General features: G+C 43.4%; 1 long non-coding RNA gene across 1 annotated transcript; it reads left to right on the top strand.

Moving 5' to 3' along the window:
• Positions 1 to 998: 998 nt before the first annotated feature.
• LOC106890732 lies at positions 999 to 7,688 on the top strand. Its single transcript, XR_001412568.1, has 3 exons — positions 999 to 1,052; positions 4,598 to 4,662; positions 7,544 to 7,688. It is a non-coding gene; the product is annotated as an uncharacterized LOC106890732 (long non-coding RNA).
• The last annotated feature ends 321 nt before the right edge of the window (positions 7,689 to 8,009 follow it).

Here is an 8,009-nt window from a genome sequence, read left to right as displayed (position 1 = left end):
ATGAAATGTGTACACTTTTATAAAGCTTTAATTTTTAATGAAATAATTCAGGACCCAGACCTTGCTCCTCTGCCTCACCTGCTTTGTCCAAAACAGGGACTGTTTGTTTACAAACAACGCAGAGTCCTGGGGGTGAAGAAAAAAGAGGACAAGATGATCGAAAGGCTTCTTTGTAACTCCGACAAGCCTGTCTTTTATCTCTTCTGTTCAGCCTGAGAATGTAAGTATCCTGATTAATAATAATGAATAAGAATATGATTTTAGAGTGGCAGTCATTTCTTAAGGTTATGGATATGTATGTATGGATATGGATACATATGCATGTGTGTATGGTAATGGATATGTGTGATATGTGTATATGTGTTACATAATGTAACATTTTAAATATATAATATAATTATATACTATATTTATATATGTGCATAACAAATTATACGTAGAATTATATAAAAAAATCACAGTGACTGCTCAGGGAACTGAAATAAAGCAAATTAGGTAAAAGAGAGCCCAGTGCTGCAAGGAAATGTCTCATATTTGGAGAAATGGGCTGAGCTCAGAGGTGAGGGAGGGGAGCAGCCAGGGCTGTAGCAGCCTAGTTCAAGGGGATGACCAAAGGAAATCCTAAGCAATTCCAACCCTCTTTTAGGCTTGGCTCCTCTAGTGATGGCCCCACACATCCCCAGGGATCACACACACCCTTTCCTGGGCTGCTTTGGAAACAGCTACGCCGTTAGAGCTATTTACTGTATGTGCTGCCTTCGCCCTTTCCATCACTCCGAATTTTGCCACTGGAAAAAGCTGGCTGTTGCATTCAAAATAGCACTTTTTTTATAGCGCCCCAGTCCTACTTTACGTTATGCTTACCGGATCTTTCTGAAACCTAAATGTTAGAATATCCTAATCTAGCTCTGCGTTTTAAAGCTGGCAGATAAACCTGTTGTTTAATGAAATCCACAACACTACAGGAATAGTAACCATTGTGTTTCTTCGTTTCAAAGAACGGCTGAAATCTAACATCTGGTGTAACTGTACAAACCTGACCTTAGGTCACGGTAAGTATTGTATTGTTGATGATGGATACGCTTTTTTCATTACAATGCTGTCTCCATTCTTTCAGCATCCATGCTGTGAATCCCCAGTTATAGCCAGGACTATTGATAAATACTGATTTTAAAAATACAATTCCTTCTTTTTTTACACTTTTAAGCATGCATTGTAAGATATTTTTTTTTAAATGGCTCTTCTAGTTTGTTGTCAACAGTATGCTATTATTTGAGCAAACTCTTCTGCATGATAGCTTTAACACAAAATGATCAAGGATTATGTGTCTGAAGAAGTAGCTATGATCCTAAAAGAACAGTGTCACAAAAAGGTGACCCTCTCTGTCTAATGCCTTCCCCTGTACTTTGGGGAAGCATCTTTACGTGCTCCTTGTCTTAAAGCCCTTGTAGGACTAGTGTTTAAGGTTTAAATTCTGAAGCAGATGTGGACACCTGTGAATGTGTCTTTGCACATTGTTGCTTCAAGGTTTGAAACCCTGTGCGAGGAATGAGGCCCTGCACTATCCTGTATGATAGATGTTCATTATTTCTGAGGCCTGGAGTAATATGGACTACATTGGTGGCTGTGAAGCAGCTCACAGCAGAGGTCCCAGCAAGCCCAGTGATGCACCAGTCAAAAAATGTACCTGGTAGCACCATAGCTTTATTTTTTTCTCCTAAAGCTATGAAAACTTAAATTTATTTTCCAGTCTTTTGGGTACCATAAGCCCAGGCTCATTCAGACTTGACTCCTTGGGAGAGAGATGCTGACTGGGATTGCTGGACACACCAACAGCAAAGGAGAAAGTGCTTTCTTTCCTAATCCATACGCAAGGTTGTAATGCACATACTGTGTCCTCCCTGGGTGCTAATAATGCTTCATGATGCTACTGCATCATGAAGCAGAGCTAAAACAGAATACCCTTGGCTCACTGTGCTGCCTACGGAGACGTGCAGAATGAAATTTTGAGTTCCTGAAGTCCCCACGCTTCCTCTAACCCAGCACTAACCAGCATGGAAAATGTCTGAAGGCACGGCATTTACACAATTTACACAATTACATTTAGGAAACATCTATTCATTTCAGTTCTGCCAAAGCTAAATACGTTTATAGATCTGTTCGTAATTATTTTTAGAGTAGAATTCTGTTTGTTTGACAATATCTGAAAAATGAAATACCTGGGGCAACGTCGCTGAGCGCGGCATTGGAAACGCGGGGAAATACTTGCTGTAATTGCGAGGGGTTTATTTAATACCTTTTAGCACAGAGTTAACTCATTCAGTGAGGAGGGCTTGTCTGATGGGCTGATGGCACTGCCCTCTCTGTCACACCGTGTGAGATGCCCACCCTGCCCTGGCCGTACAGGGCTGAGCAGAGCAGCAGCCTTTGGCTTTTCTCTGCCCATTCAGGTTCCCAAAACACACACCCACCCCTTAGAGACACTGCTCAACAACAGTCTTGTTCCTTACTCCAGATGTTCATGCTTTGCTGTTAAGCAGCATTTTTTCATCTGGTGACCTCAAAGTACTTTGCAAACATTTAATTATAGACTCATAGAATGGTTTGGGTTGGAAGGGATCTTAAAGATCATCCAGTTCCAACCCCCCTGCCCTGGGCAGGGACACCTCCCACCAGACCAGGTTGCTCCAAGCCCCATCCAGCCTGGCCTTGAACCCCTCCAGGGATGGGGCAGCCACAGCTTCTCTGGGAAAACTGTTCAGTGTCTCACCACCCTCAGAGTGAAAAATTTCTTCCTGATATCTAATCTAAGTCTAACCTCTTACAGTTTGAAGCCATTACCCCTCATACTATCACTATATGCCCTACATCTTATCACTACATCTCTACAAGTCCCCCTCCAGCTTTTTTGTGGGCTAATTAAACCTTTCTGCTTCCACATGCCATAGACACTGGTCCCTTTCACCAGATAAGCAAACAAAGGTATAAGGAACCTACAGCTTAATCTGTTTTAGACGGTTTCCCAACAGGCAGTCAAAGCAGAGGCATCCAAAGTCAGCAATGAAAGCACAGGCATGGGTTGGCCTGGAGCACAGAAATCCATGGCACCTTCTCCTGCAGCCACAAGCTGAGGACAACAGGCCAAACTCCGGGTGCAGCTACATGGGTGGGAGCCAGCAGCATCCTGGGGTGGCAGGGGCTGGTGCTGGGTTCCTGTGCCATGAAGAGAGCGAAGGCTCTGGACCCACCAAGCTGTGAACTGAAGAGCATTGGCAGGACAGTTAACAAAGCCCCTGTCTTCTTCCCACCCATTCTGCACTTTCCATGACCTCTTCCTTTCATCGGTAAAAGTAAATTGAATTCAGCACCTTTAAAGACCCTGTCTGGATCCATAACATTCATAACCATGCTGTAACCATGAATGAAAAGCTAAGCGAGAGTATGGTTTGTATCCAAGGGCTCTTTTGCTTTTTATATGTTTACATATACCAGCCAATGGTCAGCAAATAAGCGCCACGGCTTGTAATGAAATGTTCGAACCATCTGTTTTAATCTGCGATTTAATTTCACTGTAAAATATTAAAGTTGTTCCGATGGTTGGGTTGGTACGGCTGCTTTATATGAAAAGGATTGAATATCCCAGAGCAATTATGCTGCACCAAGCACATGCCATGGGTATTATATTCTGTATTGTTATTTTGTTCCATTAAAAACATTAAAAAGCCTTCTTAATACAGTGGGACAGAGTTTTAGGTCTCTCTTTTTTGTTAGAAACAGGTAGAAGATGCCAAGGACAAACATTAAGGATCTTTTTGAAAACAGCACGAATTTTTCAAAGTGCTAAAAATAAACAAAGTTTAAAAAAGCTAGCATGCAACCAAGCGAAGAGGGATGGAGGAGGAGGAGATTTCACCGTTGCACAGAGGAAAGTGCCTCAAGTTGACGGTCAGCACATGGCAGTGCCTGTGTGAGAGGATTTGGTTATTCCCCAGCGATGTATCAGTGTTTGCAGTGTCAGAAGGTAGCTGGGAGCTTGGTGCTGGTGCTGCCTTTCCTGCCCTGCTGTGGTTTACCAGGGCGATGGAGAGGGACTTGACCCTAGTGTGGTCTCCTTCAATACATTTCATTAACAAAAAAAAGTCATTCTTTAAATTAGTAAAATACTAAAGTAAAACTAAGCTGTGTGAAATTATTTTACATCACTTCTGACATTGACATTTTGTCTTTACCAGTAGCTGTGTTATGGCACAGCATTAAAATATCTGCTCTTGTTTACGGCAGTGCTAAATTGAGGCGGCTGATCCCTCCTTTCTGTGCTCCCACATCACACCCAGGCTCAGTCTCTTCGGGCCTCTAAAGAGACAATGGCTAAGAAAGGAAGAAAAAACCCTCACAAACAATAATTATTTCAAATTATTTCCACTTTTTTTTTGTTTTGGCATGTGGGCAGGGCTGGTGCAGTGTGCTGCTGGGTAACCACCTTTCTTATTTTCATGTGGTTTGAACACATATGTTCATGTTTGCCTTGCTATACCATGGTGCCTTGAGATATTTTTCACTTTAATGAAGCAATTCATAAACTTATTTTTTTTTCTAGGTCCACCAGTACAGCAGGCCTGTGGGTTGGCAGGAAAGGACAGCCAGCGGTTGCTCTTCCAGCAGGTATGAGTTGTTCCCCTGCCCCAAATTTCCCATGTGACCTCTAACAAATCCCATCACTCTCAATGAGCAGTGTCCCATGCCATGGTCCCGCTCTGCCCTGCTGTTCTTCTGCTCCCATGGTGGCTGGGATGGAAATAAGGTGAGGATCTTGTGTTGGTACCATTGGCGTACCCAAAACACAGACCTTTTCTCCACGTGATGTGACTCACGTGTGTCTTTTAGGGAACTTGCAAGAGGACACATATTCCCCCCCAGCAGAAGCTCCTGGTCTCGGAGGCAGGAAGCATTGCAGCCCCGTGAACCCAGTGCTTGAGCTAATCTAAAGCCCTTTAGGGAGTCGGGGCTAATTAACTCAGCGCTTTGGCATCCTGACATAACTATATGGCTTCTTGGACCCCAGCTAGTATTTCTAGCCAGCAGTCTGCTGCGCTACGTGATAGATCTGCTTGGCCAACGCCTGCTCAGGGGTCCCCAGCACAGGACAGGGAGAAGCAGGGGTTGATGCCCCCACCCCAGGACTCTGCAGCAGTCGTTTTCCATCGTACCCACAGCCACATCTCGCTCAGCGTTATTTGGAGGAGTATGTGCTACTTGCAATGCATTTTTCCTGAACATAAGCTGGAAATTACTGATTTTACCTTACACAGCTAGTATAAAAGCACTAATGTCCTAATGAAGAGTCTCACTTAGCTAAATGCTTCATACAGCTGAGTAAAACAAAGAATTTTACTAGAGCTTAACCCAGTCGTTAATAAGCTTTTTAACCCTGACCTTTCAAATCAATGATCTACCACTGGTTTTACCTTTCAAGAAGGAATTCCATTTTCAAGTGATAAAACATATTTTGCACTCCTTACAATCTAATGATTATTCTCAGCGTTACTGGATATATGAGGCCATCAAACCATTAGAAGGTATAAAATGTATTAATGTACAGCATTCACGGCTACATTTGCTTTAGAGTCAATAAAAGGGAAACAATTTATAAAGGGCATTTATGCTCATTACAGAATATCGATAGATTGTTTCTCCCATCGTTTCTGAAGTATGAAGGACTCCCTTTCGTGATGGATAGGAGAGGATTTGCATAAGCTCTTTGCTTACACCCTGAAGTTCTCCAGCACGGGGCTGTGTGCAGGGGTTTGTGGCCAGGCTTTGGGCTGGGATGCGTGTGGGGTGGGACCGTGGTGGTACCCACAAATTCTTCCTTCCCAGGGGACCGAGCATCTGACTTTGGGAGTTAATCCCAGCTCTACAGACAGCTATGGGGCTTCCAGCACCATCAATGTCACAAGGCTGTGGGCAAATCAGATGGAGGTCGGCAAAGAAGAAGGGAATTTATTTGTGAGGAAGGTGAGGGCTGGAGTACACAAATGATGGCAGAGCTTTGCAGGGTACCTTCCTAAGTGGGAGGAGGAGGAGAGAGGCTGCTTGATGTGTGAAGGGTGAAAAACAGAAAGGAATTACGTGTGGGGTAGAAGAGGATATAAGAGCACCGGCACTATAGCTAGAGGCAGAAATTTCATAGTTTGTCCTAGTGAATAACTCAATTAACTGCAGAAATAAAATCTATGAAGAGACGAGTGATTAAGGCACTGGCCTGAGTCTCAGCAGACCTGGATTCGGTTCCTGGCTGTTTTCAGATTTCTGTCTGACTTTTGGCAAGTCTCTTCAACTCTCTGCGCCTTGGTTTCCCATCTGTTAAAGAGGAATAATAATAATATTTCCTTTCTCTCCCGCCTATTCCAGCAGCAAGCTCTTCTGGGCAGGCGCCGTCTCTCTCACAGTGTGTGTACAGGGCTTTGACTGCTGGGGTTTTGATCCTTGCACTACAGCAGGACTTCTTAGAGGGATGGGAAGTGCCATGCCATAAAAACCCACTTATTTACAATTTCTGATGACTAAATGATATTCTATAACTTGTTAAACAGATTTCTTAACATCAATTCTTCAAGGACAAATTATAAAAAAAAAAAAAAAGCAATCAGTAAATTAGAGAAGGAAAGTGATTCACATCTCTGTTAAAATGTGTAAGAGTCTGAATTTATCTTCCGAAGTAGAAATATCACAGTTTGAGAGAACGGAGAAACCATTAACACAGCACAAAAGCAGAGAGTTGGCCTTCTCCATTTCTGCTCTTGCTCCTCTACTCATCTGGCCTCTCTATATGGACTGACCTTTTCAACGTTTCTCACTGACAAGCCATCGTCTTGATGCACATGGTGGTTTCCCCTGCTTGCATATGCTCAGGCCCATCTGGTTGGGTGAAATTGTGCCTGCTCACACACACACACACACACACACTGAAAGCAAGACTAGGTAATATCAGTTGCAGAGCACTGGTTTAAGAGGACAACCAGCAAATCTATAAAATTAAATCTCAGCTGCAGAGACTTCCCGGTAATAAGCAGTCCCAATTAGAAATGCAAATGTCACTGAAAGGGAGCATGTCTGTTGACAGTAGACTTTGAGGAAAGCTTTGGTTTTAGTGCTAGTAAATTAATCTTTAATTATGAGCACGCCTCACTTCTGAAAGAAGTGCCCTGCACAGGCTGAACTGACAGCACACGGAAGTTTCAGGCTGTTGCTTTCTTCTGTCAAATGAAATGTCTCACCCACAAATAGCAGAGGAGAGCCTTGCTGCTGGTGGTGGATTTAGTGCTCTAGTTCAGCTCCAGCTGGGGCTGGCCAGTGTCATTGGCTTTCCAGATGGCAAGAAGTCATCATCAACCCGTTAAAAATGTTGGTATTAAACCAGCATGACTCCCATGCTCTTGATAAATATAAATATCTAGATGAAGAATTTTCAAGGTTTGGGTTTTCCAAATCCCCTACCTCCCCCCAAACCAGCCCATGCTCCTACATTCCTTTCCTTCCCCAGCTCGGTCTCCTGCCCTCCATGAGGAGCACACATCGCCAGCAAAGAGAGGACCAGAAGATGCTACAGCAACCCCTTCTTCAGCCAGCGATGAGTATGTCCAACACCTCCACTCCCGTGCTGGCTGGATTATTAAAATAACATTTCCCCTTCCAAGTAAGTAAATAAATCTCATTGGCAAGTTTGTCTTGTGACAGCCAACATCTTGTCTCCCCGAGAACTGGGCTGGTGTCCTGCAAAGCTGGAAACCCAACAGTTTAAATCCTGAGTGCAACAGCCAAGAGACACACCAGATCCATCTTCTGAGGTAGCAGATACAATGAAGGAAGCAAATATGTTCTAGAAAACACATTATTAAAGTTATAAAAATAGTTTAATTTCTTAAATCTTGAAGTTACGAAATCTTGCTGTCATTTTCCCAGCAAGCTTTTGCTTTTTTTAGCCTACAGCTGAAGAGCTTTACCCCAAA

This window comes from Calidris pugnax, unplaced genomic scaffold (genome assembly GCF_001431845.1).
Source record: "Calidris pugnax isolate Ruff unplaced genomic scaffold, ASM143184v1 scaffold81, whole genome shotgun sequence".
NCBI lineage: Eukaryota > Metazoa > Chordata > Aves > Charadriiformes > Scolopacidae > Calidris > Calidris pugnax.
This window is presented reverse-complemented; position numbering and strand designations above follow the sequence as displayed.